This window comes from Prionailurus bengalensis, chromosome B1 (assembly GCF_016509475.1).
Source record: "Prionailurus bengalensis isolate Pbe53 chromosome B1, Fcat_Pben_1.1_paternal_pri, whole genome shotgun sequence".
NCBI classification, from domain to species: domain Eukaryota; kingdom Metazoa; phylum Chordata; class Mammalia; order Carnivora; family Felidae; genus Prionailurus; species Prionailurus bengalensis.
In genome coordinates this window covers 79,568,282-79,587,899 of record NC_057344.1, presented here as the reverse complement: position 1 = coordinate 79,587,899, position 19,618 = coordinate 79,568,282, and the positions used below count along the sequence as shown (strand labels likewise).

At 41.8% G+C, this 19,618-nt stretch overlaps 1 protein-coding gene across 2 annotated transcripts in view; it reads left to right on the top strand.

The window, feature by feature from the left end:
• The window catches only part of ARHGAP10 (Rho GTPase activating protein 10), a 326,505-nt gene that overhangs the window by 222,960 nt on the left and 83,927 nt on the right, over positions 1–19,618 (top strand). The window lies entirely within an intron of this gene.

Here is a 19,618-nt window from a genome sequence, read left to right as displayed (position 1 = left end):
TTCTGTTGCCTCAGTAGTTTAAGGAAGAAGCATTTAACCCAGATGCAAATGAGTATCTGCAATATAATACTGGAATCTTCAGGTTTTTTGCTGCCTTCAGTCCTATCCTTGGATTTCTCAAATTCTATTTCTGTCACACAGGGAAAATATTTTTGCCAATCTGTGTCAGACTCTCCCTAGAAAAACACACATGAAACTCCCCCTGTCTCCCAAATTGTGCTAACAACTTCAGGGGATTCATATGCATCCTTGATTCTGGGAACCCCAGATTAAGAATCTCTGGTTTAAAATGAATAATCTCTTTGGTGACACATCTGCTCACTTGTTTCTCTGTAATCAGGGGACTATGGGGTTTTTGAAAATACGATAGATTCTTTCAAGAACTTTTATGTAATTTTTCTTCATCCTCCTTATAGATGAGGACCTTGCTTCTAATCGTCCTCACTTCTTCTAAGATAGGGAATTTGAAAACTGTTAAAATCCTTGGTTACTCATTTGCTTATTAAAAGTTTGTTTTAATTTGTTGGTTCTTTTCAACTGAGATTGTATTCTGTGCCGAGCATGTATTAGGTGCTAGGATGTGAAGACGAACATTACAGCCCCTGATGGAAAGCAGCTCCCAGTATGTGGGGTACAGGCTGTCTGGGGACCTGTATCTTATAGCACTTATCCGTGTCTAACATGTTATGTAATTTGTTTATTGCCATAGTTACCTGTTTCTCTCTGCCAGGTCCTTGAGGGCAGAGATCTTTTTTTACACTTAGAATACCTGGTACATGTTGGATGTTCAGTTAATATTTTTTGGATGAATGAATGAGCTCAATAAATTTTGAAGGGGGCAGAGGAGCGGGAAGGAGACAGAGGTGTTAGGCTCTATGAGCAAAGCACAGCGAGAGCCTTGCTGCATTTGCTGTTTGCTAGAGCAGTTCTAGCTTGTGTGAATACTGGTTCCCACTGAAGAGTTAAGGGTGAAACCTAGTCAGAGATTTTCTTTCCCAGTATAGCATAAGCAGCTTGTTTATGGGTGTAAGACGTTTGGGTTTTTGTTTTGCTTTGTTTTGTTTGTTTGTTTGTTTGTGGTGCCCTAAGCTATCCAGACAGCCTCAAGGAAAGATGGCTACTAATCATTTTTAGAAAAAGAAATAATTAGACCCACAGGCTTTGAAACAATGCTTAGTGGTACAACTATCATTAGGTGAACTCCCAATTAGGGAACTTTCATGCAGTTTATTTGTGAAAATACTGGCTCTGGGTCTTGCTCTCATATAAAAGGATCTCCATTTAATGCTGCAGCTTCCTATTTTCTTCTTTTATTTGAAGCTGAGAAGGTAAGTTCATGATTTTTCTGCTGGGAAGTAGATTGTGCTGCTTCCACCTTGTTAACAGACCTTATAGGAATTTCTAAGTGGCGCTGGTGAGCCAATTATAATGGTTACAGCGGATGAAACTGAACCAACTCTTGGAGAGGAAGCTTCCTAGAGCTAAGTAGAAGGCTTGCAGGTTTCCCCTCTGCCTTTCTGTGGCTACGATAGATAATGCTGCAAATGCACAGCCAGTGTGAATTGAAGCAGTGAGTTTCCTATCAAGAAGGGGGTAGGGGGGCTGTTGAGTTTCAGATTCTTCACTGTGTGCATGGGGTTAGGTTTGGATATACAGGGTGCTTGGGTTGGGGAGCTGTTAGCTTGGATTAGTTCTTATTTCTGAGAACTTAATTTCCCCGTTTCCTCCTCTTTTCACTCTGATTTAATCCTTGTCCACTTTCACTGCCAGCTCTTTGTCCCACTCAGCTGGACTTCCTCTCAAAGTCCAGGCTCAGCTCTGAGGAAGGATATCTCTACTGAAGAGGGTGGCTGTGCAGAAAAACTTCATATGGACGCGTGGACCCACGGGAGCCAGAGGCTTCCTTGGCCACAGACCCATGTTTACCACCCAGAGATCTTGTGTTTGACTTGCATTGTGAGGGAGGGATATGGTTCCTCTTAGTAAATGCTTGAGAACAAAATAAAAGAGAGAGGGAGGGAGGGTAGAAGGGTTAAAAAGAAGAGTCTTCTGGGGGAGGAAAGAATTATAATAGACAGGGGGGTAGAAAGGAGGGGCAATGAGAGAGAATGAAGAGACTTAAGTAGTGTCTATGAAGGAGAACAGACAGAGGGGAAAGTGACAATAGAAGGAAGGCATTTTCTTTTCCTCACTTATGTTTCCATCCTAGGAATGTGAAAAATGCTGCCTCTGACCAGGAAAGTCACCAAAGCAGAAGAGGAAACTTTCAGCATATAATTAAAGCAAGAAAACACTAGATTAATTTCGGAGTTAGAAACAGGCCTGAGTTAATCTGCCTTGGAGATCACATTTTATCCTAGCCTCTTTGCTGTTTTCATAAAACCCATATGTACTCTATAGGAAACTTAAATCGACATGTTTTGGCTTCCTTCCCACACAGTACATTAAGATGTTGTTTTAAAAGAAGCATTCACGGGCCAAAAATATCATCAAGGTCTTTCTTCCCGTGCAAACCAGAAAATTGCATTTCCCAGGTGGAAAAGGGTACTGTGAAATTCCCACCGATTTTCAAGTTGGGATTTTGCCTTAGAATTTTTGGGGTTTGCCTAAGTTTCATTCTTGACAGAGTATACTTGTTATGGATGAATGGGCATGTTCGTGGTGGGTGCCTTCTCAGAGTTGGATGTGAGATGTGGGGGAAGTGAGGGCAGTGAGTCCGGCCGGGAAAAGGAAAGGTCTGTCCAACAGTAATGGCGGGGTGCGGTGGAGAATAAGCGCTCTCACAGAGATGCGGAGAAAGTTGCTGAGACTTCAGAGGCGGATTTATGTGTAACTGTGAGGAATCTGGAACGTTTCCTGACTAGGTGGTTTGAATAGGTTTTAGAAGAGAGTTTGAACAGGTGGAGTATGTTTTAAGAGGACATTTCAGGTATGGGGAAATCATGTAATCAGAGAAGCACAGAGAGTAGGTGTGTGTTATGGGAATGCGTCTCCTGTTGGAACATAGGTGAGTGGTATGAAATGAGATTGGAAAGAGGTTTGGACCAGGTGTAGGGAGGCTGGGAATGCCACCATAGGACTTTTGGATTTCACTTTATGGGTACCAGGGCCTCTCCTGGCTTTCAAGTAAACTGCTTCAGGAAACAGGGTTAATCTGCTTAATCTGGCAGCAGGGATAGCGAGTAGAAAGTAGAGTAATAACAGACCAGGTGAGGGGTCACGCAGCGTGTAGTTGAGGACATGGTTGTGACAGTGGAAGTTCAAGGGTGGAGGGCATCATCTTGTGAGGCACAGTAGACACAATCCAGGGTCTGGATCTGTGGGCCATCTCAGAGGAATGTGTCATAAATCATGGTCAGTAAGTCACACCTGAGGACCCAATGCTGGAAGAATATCGATGTCATTAATAAAAAGAAGAAAAAAAAATTGGGTTTGGGGCAAGAGTTCAGTTTACGGTGTGCTGAATTTTATTCATCTGGATGTGTAACAAACAGTTGGAGATGTGGGGCTCAAACTTGTGAGAGAATTTAGTGGAAGGAAGTATAAAAGGCAAGAGATTGGCACGGCACCCTTTGTGTTATATGCTTTTGGTCTACTACCCGGGGTACTTACCTCCTGTAACTCTAGTGTTGACATGTGTGTATGTGTGTGTATATACACACTTAAAATGGATATATAAAATAAAAAAATATTTAAAGTATTGCATATATACCTAATAGTATGCCTGTATGTATACACAATTCTTATTACACATACGTCCCATTATACCATGTAAGAAAACTGAAGGGTGAGAGATTAGCTTGCTTGTGGGCACACAGCTGGTGAGTGGCAATGCTTGGGTTGAGTTAAGGATGGTTTGACCCCAAACCTTTGCTTCTCATCACTAGGAGAAGATTAAGAACAATATCTTTGAGCAAAACACCGAGATTTTTCTATTAGTGATAAAACAGGAACCAGAAGAAACCCAAGCAAGTTCAGTGTTAGGGTTGGCAAGGGGCATTGTCAGTGATGCCGGATGTTGTCCCTGTGGGAGAGTACGACTGTTTACTCCAAGAGTGAAATGTCTGTTGGGAGCAAGAGCCGAAGTTGACTTGTAAGGGTTTAAATGAGTGTGTGTTCAGGAATGGGTGATAGCAAGTAGAGATCTGCATGTGTTTTTTCCTGTAGGACAAGAGCAGACAGGACAGGGATGGGAAAGAGTAGGGGAGGACTGCTGGCACTTGAATTGTATACAGCTTGCTAATCACTTTTAATTCTAACTTCCTGTTGGCTAATTTCTGGGGTGAGGAGCTCTTTAGAGGAGCTTAGATAGGTGGGTAAAGAACCCTCCCGGGAGTTAACAGTTTGTTGAAATAGAGCTCATTCTGCTCTTTTATACATTTTTAGTGTCATAAAAAAAATTTGTGTTGATAATGCGACATCCTCCTTGTCTCTCCCCAAGTCCCTGAGGGCCCTGGAAGATTATGAAGAGCCTTTGAGAATCATCAAAGAAAACATTAATATTGGTGTGGTTTTATTATCTTATTTCATGTTAATACTTAAATTGGCAATTCATGTAAAGTAAGAAATATGTTACTTTCAACCAAATCACTTGACATAATATATAGAATTTTTTTTAAGTTTATTTATTTTGAGAGAGACAGAGACAGCATGAGTTGGGGAGGGGCAGAGAGAGAGGGAGAGAGAATCCTAAGCAGGCTCCACACTGTCAGCACAGAGCTCAATGTGGGGCTTGAGCCCACGAAGACCTGAGATCATGACCTGAGCTGACACCAAGAGTCAGATACTTAACCGACTGAGCCCCCCAGTGCCCCGATAGTATATAGAACTTTAATCCAGATTATAGGTAGGCCTTGTTTTATTGCCCTTAGCTTTATTACCCTTCACAGATACTGTGTTCTTTACAAATCACAGATACTGTGTTCTTGTGGCAGCCTTGCGTTGACATGTCCATTGGCGTCATTTTACTTTGTGTCTCTGTCACATTTCACATTCTAGTAATTCTCCCCATCTCTCAAGCTTTTTCATCATTATATTTGTTCTGGTGATCTGTGATCAGTGATGACAGTTTGCTGGAAGCTCAGATAATAGCATTTTTTAGCAGTATTTTTTAATGTAAGTTCATTGTCTTTTTTTTTTTTTTTTTTTTTTAAATTTTTTTTTTTTCAACGTTTATTTATTTTTGGGACAGAGAGAGACAGAGCATGAACAGGGGAGGGGCAGAGAGAGAGAGAGGGAGACACAGAATCGGAAACAGGCTCCAGGCTCTGAGCCATCAACCCAGAGCCCGACGCGGGGCTCGAACTCACGGACCGCAAGATCGTGACCTGGCTGAAGTCGGACGCTCAACCGACTGCGCCACCCAGGCGCCCCGTTCATTGTCTTTTTAAACATAATGCTACTGCAGACTTAGTAGACTACAGTACAGTGTAAATACAGCTCTTACGTGCATTGGGAAACCAGAAAATTCATTGGACTCGCTTTATTGCAATATGCACTTCATTGCAGTGGTTTGGAACCAAACCCATAATATCTTTGAGATATGCCTGTATATTTATCTTATTAAGGATTATAATTGGATTTTCAAGGTGATATGCCAAATGTGGTGCCCTGCTTGCTTTTAGCTCTGTGGGATGCTTCAGTTTGCTCTGATTTTCACTGATTCTGTGATGGCCAGTGGGTCATGAAGATTTTGTCTAGTGTTAGCCTTTATATACTACAGTTTCTGTGGACCACAAGGTACTGAGAGATAATCACATTTTATTGGCATAAAACTTTTCCTTGGTGAGGATTCTTAAAAGTTTGTCAAAATAAGCAGTTTAGTCTTTGTTTTTTTTTTTTTTTTTTTTTTTAAAGTTTATTTTTGAGACAGAGAGAGACAGAGCATGAATGGGGGAGGAGCAGAGAGAGAGGGAGACACAGAATCGGAAGCAGGCTCCAGGCTCTGGGCCATCAGCCCAGAGCCCGACACCGGGCTCGAACTCACGGACCGTGAGATCGAGCCCCGATGCGGGGCTCGAACTCAAGGACCGTGAGATCGTGACCTGAGCTGAAGTCGGACGCTTAACTGACTGAGCCACCCAGGCACCCCAGCAGTTTAGTTTTTGAAATAGATACTCAGGCAGTCTGTGTCTCCTTTTTCCTGAGAAAATGGAGGCCTTTTGTGATGATCATGGTTTGTGGAAAAGGCTGATGTTTTGTTCCTGCTCTGAGGTTTCAGTAACCTTCCCTGTAATATCTGTTGCAAAATCCTTGGATAGCCAGTGTCCCTCTAGTCACAGAGGAGACAAGGTGAGACGGGCATGTACGTTTTCTCTCAGGTGTGCAGCACACTCAGAATATTAAATTACACGCACACATAAAAAGTATCAAATGGCACATTGCATTACTCTTGTTAACCTTGGGACAAACTTTTGGACCTGTACCCTTGTCTTTGCCAAAAGCTAGAAGAATATGTCTCTGCCCCAAGGTTCCATGGTGGAAGGGATGCCCTGTTCAGTCCCAACTTGCAGTTCAGAAGCAGCCACATGTGGACTGGTTTGGGTTTGGGGCAGCCTACTCCTCCACTCCTGTTGCTGCAAAGACAAGGCACATCCTGGCCTTTCTGCAGGTTGGTCTCTGTCATCCTTGAATATGAAGGAGGCCCGAGTGAGTGGTATGCCAACCATTTTCTTTGAGGTGCAAAGAACCTTTTAGTCTTAAAACATGCCTGTCATTCAGGGGGAGAAAGAAATCTCTTTTTAAAAAATTCAGCCTAAAATGCTTCTTGATAAAGCTTTGCTGGCCCAGGGTTGCTAGGCAGCACCAGTTTTCATATGAGAGAAAAATAAATATCTTAAACAACAGCAACAATGATAAAACTCCAAAATTTCTAAAAGCTTTATGGCTGCCTGAGTAGTGATGGTTCAGTACAGAAGTTAAAACCCCATGGCAAGAGGATCTGACAAACTGTAGGGGGTGGGGATGGCTTTTTCCCTTATTCCAGTTTTCTTGAATGTTGGCATCTTTGGCATAGCCGTGGAGACTTTCTTTACTGTTAGATTTTTTTTTTTTCTCAGCAGGGCCTTACATTTCTCTGGAGTGTTTATTTTTTATTTTTATTTTTTTTATTTTTATTTTTCTTATTAATATGAAATTTATTGTCAAATTGGTTTCCATACAACACCCAGTGCTCATCCCAGCAGGTGCCCTCCTCAATGACCATCACCCATCCTCCCCTCTCTCTGGAGTATTTAAAAAGAAGTTTTAGAGCCACAGAAAACGTTCTGTCTGCATTCCTCCTTTCTTGAAGGAGAGTCATAAAATAATAATGACATTATCTTCTCAATTCTCTCTTCATTTTGCTATGGTACAGGAAGTCCCTTCTCTGCACTGTAGTGTGGCTCTGGGGTAGGTAGTATTTTCCCATGGTACTAGCGTGGTTTGATAAGAGAAAATTTGGGAGATACAGTTCTTAAGTTCTGCAGCATTTAGTGTCTGGTGTAGACAAAACACTGGGGCTATCTCAAGAAAATTGAAGAGCTGCAGTATGGAAGGGGAAGTAGATTTATTTTTTGTTATCTAAGAAAGCTTAGTATAAGCGAGCAGAACTTGCTAGGAGGTGAGTTTTTGATTCAGTAGAAGGAAGAACTTCACAATATTTTTGATGATGAGAATGTGTTCATGTTGGAGATGGAGACTGGGGAGTTGGAGAAAGCGAGCAGGCCTAGGAGGTCTGGCCCACTCAGAGATTCTCTGCCAAAGTCTCTGGAGACGCAGAGCTACAAAGACAGGTCCTCAGAGTATAGCTTGGGGCATGGGACTTGGCATTCTATCAGAATTTGTAGAATTAAGAACGATGGGGAATATGATCTTTTTGTTCATCTCTCCTTTAGGAGCAACACCAAGAGTTCTTGGAGAGAGAATAAGGGGATGGGGTGAGTGAGGAGTGAGGGGGTGGGGGGGTAGCGGGGAATGGGTAGGTGAGTGGTGGAGAAGGTGCCGTCAGATGCCTTTTCTTAGGGGACAGGATAGTGTGGGGTGTTTATGGGCTGGACTATTTGCAGGGACATGCCCACTTTTATTTTCTTTTATAAGATAACTTCCCCCCCTCCCAAAAGCTTTCAGGGCTATCTCTGCCACATCTCTCGATATAAAATTGAGATCAGCAATAATAGTCAATATTGACAAAGGGATGACTGTGCACTAGGCACTAGGCTTAGCTCCTTCTCTGACATTTTACTGAAATACTCTGGAGAGTATCACATAATGTAGCATACATAGCTCTAAAATGAAGTTCCTTGTGTTGGCATCTCAGCTCCACTAAGTTATGTGACTTCTCTGTGACCTGGGCACCCTCTTGACTCTCATTGTCAGTTTCCTCCTGTATGAAATAGAAACTGCTGAAGTACCCATTCACTAGAGTGGTCACAAAGATGAGGTGAGCTGACCCATGTGAGCTCCTCCTCTCCCTGCTGTTCTACAAATAAGGGAGATGAGGCCCAGGGAGGCTTGGTAATTTTCTCAAGGTCATAGTCCCAGAGAGAGTGGCCAAGCTGGAATTTCAACCCAGTTTGTCTCCAAGGCCTATCCCTTAACCCCACACTGTCACTGTCTGCTAATGTATGTATAAATACACATTACACAAATACACACATTTTATATTAAACCGTAATGACATATTTGTATTTTTTAAAAGACTTCACTTTTTTTTTTTTTTTTTAAATTTTTTTTTTAACGTTTATTTATTTTTGAGACAGAGAGAGACAGAGCATGAACGGGGGAGGGGCAGAGAGAGAGGGAGACACAGAATCGGAAACAGGCTCCAGGCTCTGAGCCATCAGCCCAGAGCCCGACGCGGGGCTCGAACTCATGGACCACGAGATCGTGACCTGGCTGAAGTCGGACGCTTAACCGACTGCGCCACCCAGGCGCCCCGACTTCACTTTTTTTAAGAGCAGTTTTTTAGTTTACAGAGAGGGAAGTATGGAGATTTCCCATATGCCCCTTGTCTCCCCCTCCACCTCCCCATACAGAGTCTCCCTGGTATCCACATCCCTCCACCTCAGTGGTACATTGATACAGTACCACTGTCTTCGCTGACACGTCAGGAGTCTTCACTGACACGTCATTATTGTCCAAAGTCCAGAGCTTCTTTGGGGTTCACTCTTGTGCTATACATTCTATGGGTTTGGCCAAATGTGTTATGACACATACTCGTCATTTTAATATTATCAGCATATTTTCATAGTCCTAAAAATCCCACGTTCTACCTGTTCATCTCTTTCCTCAACTGCCCCCCACTTCCCAGGTCCGGCACTCACTGATTTTTTTTTTTTTTAACTGTCTCCATAGTTTTGCTTTTTCCAGAATGTCATGTAGTTGGAATTGTATGTAGCCTTTCAGACTGGTTTCTTTCACTTGGTTATATGCATTTAGGGTTCTTCTATGTCTTTTCATGGTTTGATAGCTTATTTCTTTTTAGTGCTGATTTATCTGAATTTTGAGAGATCCAAGGGGTTTATAGGATCATTGTACCTGGCGGGCATGGACAGGAATGCCGACTGCTCTCAACTGGCCATCTCCCCCCTTCTTCAGGTCACTCTCCATTTGCCACATCACACGTGACAGGCAGCCTGCTTCTGACATGTTGTCTCTTTGGGGTCATCAGGCTGTGCCAGGCCGCTCAGCTCAAGTTTGCCAGAAACTCTAGTGAAGCTCTGTTATCATCTCTCTCCTTGTGTCTATCACCATCAGGATTCTTAATATATGATAATAGGCTAATATTCACTAAGTTCTCACACTTCGAAGTATTTTATATCATGATCTGATTTAATGCCCTGCTCAACAGCTCTGTGAGGTAGATCTTATCTTCATCCTCATTTTACAAATGAGGAAACTGGAGCTTAGGGTAAGAATTTGCTTAAGGTCGCACAGCTGGTAAATGGCAGCGCTGGGATTTAAACTCAGGACTGTCTGCCTCTGGAGGTGGGACTGTTAAGGAGGCCTAGACTATACTGCTGCTTTGTCAATTCTAAACAGCTTTAAGTGGAAGGTTTTTGTGTGGTCACTGCCTAATAGGCCGGACAACTGCATTCTGATCCTCAGCAACAGCAGATCTAGAGGATATGAAGATTGAACTAAATCACTAAAAGCAGAATGTTTTAGTGTCGCAAATTTTCAGAAATCCAAAATTACACCAAATAGTGTAAGTGGGAAAATATAAACATGAAGTATTGCTTCAATAATATGTAACATACTGATTTTTCTAAACTTTAATCCAGAGTATTGAGAATAGGCTACATGCTTTTAGCAAAAAACTTTAGAATTAAAAACAATAGATGTTTATATTAATAAAGTATGCATACTGTTGAAGTCTATGCAATGATAATATGGCCACTTGCATCAGATTAGGATACCTTCAGAGGAAAATTTTTTTCCCTTTCTTTTCCTGGAAAGATGTCCTGCTACTTGGTAGACAAGATGGGCTGGGAAAAGGGTATTTTTCTAGACTCTGACCTCCGTCTCTTCCCCTTTTACCTCTCTTGGGTCCTTCTCGTCTGTACTGCCCCACAGTGATTTAGTACATATATGTCCTGGAAGATAGCCCAGCATCTCTGAGAACTGCTCACTGTGGAATTCATCCCTCTCGTAAGACTCAGTGCCACTCTAATCTCGATCTGCTGACAAGAACTGGCTATACACACAAGAGTAGTTCCTCTGGAGTCTGGGCTGAGTCACGGTCTCTCCTCTGGAGATCTGGAATTGGGATGGGGAGAAACCCAGCCTGTTACTGTGAGATTGCCCCTGGGCTTCAGACTGAAGGAACCCCAGTGGTGGGTCAGATGCCCGGTGGAGAAGGCAGAGCGCTGGAAAAGATGGGGAGTCTCATTGGAAGAGGGTGCTTGGATCAGTTGATTAAGTGTCCCACTTCAACTCAGGTCATGATCTCACGGTTCGTGAGTTCAGCCCTGCATCAGGTTCTGTGCTGACAGCTCAGAGCCTGGAGCCTGTTTTGGATTCTCTGTGTCTCTCTCTCTCCCTCTCTCTTCCCCTGCCCCACTTGCACTCTGTCTTTCTCCCAAAAATAAAGATTAAAAACAAAGTTAGGAAGGGTGCAGAGGTGAGAAATGGAGAATTGTTGGTTGGCTCTTGATGGCCTCAGGTTACTAATTCAGAGCACTTTTATTTCAGTTCTTTGTCCTTCCTGCTGATTCCTTTTAATAAATCCCTTTTTACTTATGTCAGTTTGGTCAGTTTTGGTTATAACCAAGTCATCTTTGGACAGTGTGAGAAAATTCACAGTGCAGCATACCTACAATTTATTCATCGACTTTGATTTAACTCAGTTTATATTTTGGTGCCGTCACATAGCTCCAGCATGTTCTTGAGGCTGGCTGCTACTTAGGCCCAGTCCTTATGGAAATGGATCAGGTGCATCTGGTCAGTAGAATTTCAGATGGAAACGGGTATTTCAAGGTCACCCAAATCTGAACCTGTTGCTCTATTCCCGTGGTTTTAACTAGAGCTTCTTTAACTTTCTTCACTTTTCTCAGACCAGTATTTAAACCAGAAGTGTCTTTTATCTAGATAGTTGTTTTCCTAGCTGTTGTTCTCCAACCTGATAGACCCATTTCATCCCCTGTTGCATTCTTACATGTCTCCTGGCTGTTTGGGCCTCTGGTCTGCCATTCAGTCAGTCATTTTAAAGTCTGCTCCTTCATCTGACATACTTTTCCTCTATCTAGAGCAATAGTTTTGAAGCTTTAATACATTAGGACTCAATTGAAAATTTAATGAAAGCTTTGGGTCCTGTTCCCAGCAAATAGTATATTATATATACACAAAAGAAACGTGGGTACAATTTTAGGAATTTCAGGGACTCCCAAGTCAAGAACCTAGAACCATGGGGAAACCAAGAGCTGTCGTATATCCATGAGAAGTTAGGGTCTAGAACCTGTCTTCTGGCTTAGCCTTTCTTGTCTTTTGCTATTGACTTATTTTCTGTGTTTCTGCTCAGGAACTGGGAGGGAACAGGTGAGGATGTTACTCATCTCAGATTCTTGCTTTATTTCATCAATGATGCTTTATTGTTTGTGCGCCTTCTGTGGGGCCAACCACCAAAGAAACCCTTGAGATACTTATGGGTGGCGCCTGGGTGGCTCCATTGGTTAAGCATCCACCTCTGGCTCAGGTCATGATCTCGTGGTTTGTGAGGTTGAGCCCTGCATAGGACTTTGTGCTGATAGCACAGAGCCTGGAGCCCACTTCAAGTTCTGTGTCTCTCTTTCTCTCTGCCCCTCCCCTGTTCACACTCTGTTGCATGCTTGCTCTCTCTCTCTCTCTTCCCAAAATAAATAAACATTAAAAAAATAAAAAAAAAATAGTAATGGCTCAGTTCGGCTATGGAAAGAAGGAGCCCACACTGAAAGGCATTGTGCTAAAATACTGGACGACAGCCATTTTCCATTATTTTGAGATGTGGTGATGTTCAGATTTCTGCCTGAGTGGGAAGAAGAAGGCAACTGACTTGGGGAAGTCTGATGAAGGCACCTCTGTCCCAGCCAGGTTTTCACACCGCAACCTTGTTGTCTCATTTAAATTCTTCTGAATTGCTCTGATATTAAAACCATTCTGAGACACCACTGCTGCACTAGGTCGGTGATTGACCACGCACTAGTGTTTTAGTCCCTGCATCTTTAGCATGGCAAACACTAGTGTCCCACCTAACTAAACGTTTTGAATAATGAATGGTGGCCGGAAAAATGGCTAAATTAAGGGTTGACAGTTTTAGCTCATGCACACTGGGGCATAACAGTTCTATTTCTGCTAGGCTTCCACAAATTCTCAAACTTAAAGTCAGAGTGGATAAAATGTCTATTTGATGAAGCAGGCTACTACATAGTGCCCTCCAAATAGAAGTCTTCCTAGTAAATGTAGTGCCTGCCCTTCCTGGGTGTGCTTAGAGTCCTCAAGACCACCCCCATGTTTGGGGATGTGTTGGAAGGGGGCATGGGACTTAGCATATACTTGTACTCACAGCTAGTTTCTTCATAGCCATGTAGTAAGGACACACAGAGAAGAATTTGACAAACCAGGTGGACTCTGGAGAAGTCCACATGTAGTTTTGCTTATGTTCTCTCCTCTCAGGAGGGGTCACACAGAGCAGACTCTTCTCCGAGCACTGAAAATGCAGCAACACGTGTGATACTTCTGTTTTGGAAAGCCCATTAGAGACCAGTGCCTATTGGGAGGTAGTCACATAGGCATGCTTTGCCCACTGTATACCAGGATTCCAGACTCCCAGAGGGAAATCAGGTGTTCCATATAACCCCCGCATATGCACATTTATGTACAAACAGCTTAGGCATGGTAGGCCATGCTAACTTGTAAGGGACTGTTTTATATCCATTTAAACAACTGTTTACCAGCCTAGTTCCCAGATGCCAACCAAGGGCTGACTTTGCAAGCAGGCCTTTCTAAGGATGGCCATCTTAGGCCTGCTGTGTTTACTCTCTCCTATACACTGGGCCTCTTCTTTTTTTAAAAATGTTTTAAGTGTTTATTTTTGAGAGAGAGAAAGCAAGCAAGCGAGCATGCATGAGCAGGGGAGGGGCAGAGAGAGAGACACACACACACACACGGGATCTACAGCAGGCTCCAGGCTCTGAGCTGTCAGCACAGAGCCCAATGCAGGACTCGAACTCACGAACTGCAAGATCATGACCTGAGCCGAAATCAGACGCTCAACCAACTGAGCCACCCAGGCACCCCTCACTGGGCCTCTTCTAACTGCTGGTGTGAAGAGTGTGAGGGCAGGGGTGATGTTCTCTGTATTTGGGATTCATAGCCTTTTCTCTTTTTTTGCTTGGGAAGTGTCTTCTCCATTCTGTTGGGGAAGTGTGTGTTGTCAGGCCTATTAGGAAGTACAGGATTAACTTTATTGAGGAGCATGGGAATCGACATGAATGTGGTCAGTGCAGGTCAAGTAAATTTCAAGCCATGCAGCCTTATGTTGCTGGACTAATTTGGCACAGGATGAAAAGTCCCTTAAAGGCTCTCCTTGTGTTAACTTTCTGGTTGGTTGATTTCTCCTTGAGAGTGACCCCAAAGGGCAGGAATCAGTTTTGTCAGCTTTATTTCTGTTCTCACCCTTCAGCTCTACTGAATGCTGTCATTGGAGGCCCCACATTTTCTCAAGGATCAAGGTGCTGCTCTGTCTGTCCTGCCCTCCGTCCTTGGCGTCTGGTCAAAACCCCCTTCCTCAGCTTGGCCTAGGCTTTGTAGTATCTGGTTGACACTGACCCTCCTCAGATCTGCTCCCTCCTCTATTTACCCTTCTGGGTTTTTCTCTAAAAAGTGTTTTTTTAATTTTTTTTTTTATTAAAAGGTTAAAAAAAGTTAAATCCTTCAATCAGGATTTGTTAGGTGAGCTTGTCATCCAGTATTAATGCTGTCTTCCTCCTCCTGTGAGCTATCCCAAGTCATTATTTCTTTTCATGCAGATATTTGTAGAATTATTCTCTCTCTCTCTCTCTCTCTCTCTCTCTGGCATGTAATCATTCTACCAGTACCCTCTAATCCATAGTGATTTAGGGGAAGAGTTTGATTTCCTTTTGTGTCATAGCTCCTCTCTTGACCAGGTAGTGATGGCTTCTGTCGATCTTTGCGTAGTATTATGTCTTTCTAGTTACTATAGAGATAAAAGCATCTAGAATTCTAGAGTAAAATCTAGTTACTTAAAGCTCCGTAAACACCTGTGCTAAGTCTTGAATCTGGTTCAAAATAATCTGGGGACTTGGATGAATTAAGCTAGCCATCAGTTAGTGATTGAGGTAGTTAGGTGATGTGCCCCTAGGAGTTTATTAAATTACTTTTTACTTGTGTGTGTGTGTGTGTGTATGTATTTATATATATAGATCTATCTATATATATCTATATATATCATATTATTCATGATGAAGTTATATGATCTGATTTTTGGTGTTGGCATCATTTCTTTTATGCAGTTATCAATTCATTCAGCAAACATCTGTTAAGCTGCTCTTTCATGCCTTGCACTCTGTGGACAGGCACAAAAGCTTAAGAAAAAAAAAAGCAGATCTTGCTTTCCGGAAGTTCAGCGTTTAGTAAGAAAGACAACGGTGTACCTAACTGACACAGTGGAAATCCAGTAACCTGGCCTGAAGAGTGTGTGTTTGAGTTTGGACCTATAGGAAACTGGTAGCTTTCTTTGTGCAAAGCCGGGTTAAGACCATTGCTATACTTTGAAGACTAAATGTAGTAGGCATTCCTTTGTGAATCAACCCAGTTGTTTCTTCAGAAGATATTCCATTCACAGCAGTGTGTTGGCCTATAGGAGATCTAGTGGACATAATTATAAAATTCAAATTTCCTTTCCCTGAGCACTTTAGTTAGTCTGCTTAGGGAAGAGGGTCAGCACTAAGGGCTTCTTGAGCACCCGATGTTCCAACCACTGGCCAGCTCTCATTCAGACGAACCGCGGATCGACCCGTCAACCCTGAGAGGGTAGATAGTATTGGTTGTGTGTTTTGTTTTTTCATTTTCTTTTAGATAGTATTGTTTTTTTTCTGCAGTTTACAGACTAATGAAAGAAACGGAAGCTTGGAGAGTTGAAATTAACTTACCCAAGGTCACACAGCTTGCTTTATTCATTTACAGCCTGCCTCGGTCCAAAAAGGATTTCAGGCAGTTAAGCCACACAGTTAGAAAATTCCTTGTGGTCTTTCTACTGTCCCAAGAAAAACAAGACCATATTTTTTTCTTTTTAAGCTTCAATGATTCATAGTGTTTCAGGCAGTATTACTACATGGATAGCTCCAAGTTTGAATTTTACAAAAGTGCTTACGTATGTCTCTGTTGGAATGTGTAGGAGTCAGAAAGGAAATCTCTGTATTCGATTTCATAAAGTCATGAGCTTTATATAGTTGCTTGAGCCACACATGTCAGTGCTTGGTTGTGTGTACAAGAAAGTTCTTATTAATCATTGCACAGCTGGTGTGTTGTTTGCCAGCATTATTACTTATTCTTAATTACCAAAAGTGCACATGGGCTGCAAACTATAGATTGTGCCAAACCAAACCTCTAAAGTGGTCGGACTAATAGGTTTTGGGGAAGATTTATAATCCTTTGTAAATGATAGCCATGCTGTATATATTCATATAAAGAAACAGTGTACATCAGAAACTCACACAAAATCTGGATCATAATCTCGAGTATATGATTCTCAATATCTGCCTCCTGTTCTCTTTAATTTGTTGCTGAATCAACTTGGCTTGTTTTGTATATTGAGAGTAGAGTTTATTTATATTTTATTTAGAAAAGGCTCTGCCTTTTTTAAGGTACTTGTTTTTCTTTCCCTAACTCAGCAATGAGTAGAAGTGGAGACATTTTTTTCTCCAGGAAAGCCTTCAAACCCTTGATTTCTCTCGAATGTCATTTCTGTTGAGATGGAAATGGTGGACATGACCACTAAGAGGATTAGTCATCGTTTTCAAAATTTAATGAAGGAATTAGGTCATTTGTGCTTAATGTGCTAATAAGCTCACAGAGTAAGCTGTAGTTACTGATGGATTGATGTGGAAGGGTCTTCGGAATGATCATTGTTTCTTGTGTGTACTCCTGTTCTACAATTTCTGCAGGGTGGTGTTACCTGCCATGCCCAGGGCCACAAACACCTGCAGCTGAACTTTTTTGGAAGTCCTCTGGGCTTTATCCAAATTCTATGTAGCTTAAAAGAAAACTCTTTCACTTGACTTTATTATTCAGATGAATCCAAACTATTGTAAATGGTTTCTAAGTTTCCATTGTTTCCCATTCTTGGCAGGTTTCCTTCTCATTACTATAGGTTAGTGGTTCCTAACCAGTTTTTATGTTTCATAGGTCTGTGAGAATTTTATGAAAGATAACAATCTCATTGAAAAAATACAAATGCATATGGACCATTTACATACAACTTGAGGGTATACACTAATACTGAATTCTCTAAGAGACCTCAACTGGGAACCTGCCTTGCTGAAATGAACTTGGATGATACTGAAATAACTTATAAAAATATGTGGCCCATTTTTACGATGCGGGAGTGTGGGAACTAGCAAAGTTTAGCAACTTACAGGCTTCTGCATGTGATAGTGTGTTACCTTTTACTTATGGCTTTACCAGTAGTATTTATTGTCCACTTATTATCTAAAACAGATATCTCAAACACATGTTTTAAGATATCAAAGACAGAGCTCAAAAATTGTACAATATAAACTAAAAACAGGTTAAAGGAAAAAGACAAAAAAAAAAAAACAAACAAACCAAAAAACACTTTGGTATCAGTCAAATTGAGGAAAAGGCCAAGGATCAACAAATGATGTTTTTAAAAATTGGCATGGGCCATATCTGTTTTACTCCTAACTCAACCTTCCACAGACATGATACGGAACAGATGCATATGTAATCCTCAGAATCCCTTTTGGGAGGGAGGTGGAGAAGATGGTTTGGGCAGCTTTGGGTAGGACTTGCAACTTCCTCAGAGGTAGAAGTTCCTCCTGACCATCCTAGCCTCCCACCAGAGAAAGGAGAATAGGTGGGGTGTGACTTCCTCTCATAGACACTGCAGGGTCAGTGATCTCTGGCAGTAAACAGAAAATCAGAAAGAAAACCTCAGAATCAAAACTAAATTTTAAAAAAGAGCTTCTATAAGAGAAAAAGATGGGAAGAATGAACCCTGAGAGTAGGGAGGGGAATCCCATTTCCCACCCTGATAACTTGTAACATGAACATCTAGAAGTCATGTCTCTTACCTGGTCTAGCTTCTGTCTAGTAAATGGTGGGAAGTGGTGATAAAGTGGCCAGCTAGGACAGAGACTTCTGGCAGGGGCTGAAGGGCCCGGGGCCTCCCCTGGAGTTTGTATAGCCCAGGCAGAGGGAGTGAACACAGGCACAGGCGTTTTGGCAAAACCAGAGAGATGAAGTGAGAGAGCAGGTTGCTTATAGCCCTGGCTGCGTCTTTGTCTTCCCCATCCTTATTGGTTATGGACTCAGAATGTTGAAGCCCTAACCCCAATGTGACCTTATTTGGGGATGGGGTGTTTAAAAAGGGAACCAAGGTTAAGTGAGGTGATAAGGATGTGTCCCTCATCCAATTGGACTGTTATAAGAAGAAGAGAAGGCACCAGGGATGCACATGCACAGAGGAAAGGCCGTGTGATGACACGGCAAGAAGGCAGCAATCTGCAAGCCAAAGAGAGAGGCCTCAGGAGCAGCAATCGTTGCTGGCACCTTGGTCTTGGATTCCCAGCCTCCAGAGCTGTGAGAACACACATTTCTGTTGTTGGAGCCTCCCAGTCTGTGGTGTTCTGTTGTGGCAGCCCAAGCCGATGAACACACCATTCTCCAGCGACAGAACACTGGGCAGGCAAAGCTGTAGTGTGTAGAAGAAGAAAACAGATGTCCACAACATGGGAAGAGATTCAAGGACGTGTCACCCGTGGTGTCGTGGTGTGAATAAAGTGTTGACAAAGCTGCCCATTTAAAACACTAGTATGGTTGAAATGAAACAACCAAAAATATCCAGCGTGTAGTCAATGAGCCTATATTGCAGCAAGAGAGGAGAAAATGTGAACTATAGTTGAAAAATCTAAGAACTACTGGTCTAAGGAAGAGAAGAAAGGAACTTACTAAAATTTATCTCTATAGAAGAATTAAATATTTAATGAAATGGGAGTTAAAAAAAATAAAATGATGGAAGAGTTTTAAAGATACTTGCTGAGCTAAGGAAACAGACTGACACATGTACAATGTTTTAAAACGAACAAATTAAAAATACCAAAATAGAATAAAAAATTAAAAAACAAATTACCCTCCTTAATGGAACAGTCACATTCAATGAAAGGAGAGACACAAGTCAAAGAAACAGACATAGAGGGCAAGAATGACCCATCAGAAGTCATCACAGGAGTACAGAATGAATGCAAGGAACAGAAATAATTTTGATGATAAAACAGAACTTTTTTCTGAATCAGAGTGAGACCATAATCTGATCAAAATGTTTGCTGAATTTCAGAAAACATCAATCTGAATAGTAAGTCCTTCAGAATGATCCGTATAGAGACAAACTGATTCAGTTATTAGATTTTAAGGAAAAATAAAAAACACCGGGAGGATACATCTGGTTGCCTCATATTTTCCTACAGCAGCTCAGAAGACAATAAAAGCAGTGTTTATAGGTCTTGAGTATCTATTTTTGGCCACAAAGAAAAATCCCAAATTTCAAAAGGCAGAAATAACACAGACCATCTTTTTTCCCCCCTGATCGGTAATATTCTAAATCTAGAAATTAGAAGCCAAAAAAAAAAAAAAAAAAAAAAAAAAAGAGTCCTTGGTCATCTGGAAGTTTAAAGACTTTCATGATTCATGGGTGAAAGTGGAAATAAAAAAGTTGTAGAATGCCTAGAAAAATATTATGAAAACAAGCTTATCAAAACTTAAAGGATAGTGCAAAAATTATGTTCTAAGGGAAATGTATAGACTTAAATAACTGCATATCCAAGCCAGAAAGAATGAAATAAGTTAAATTTCCACCCACTTACATCCCCAGAAATTTGAAGAAAATATGAAAGTTGAAATTAAT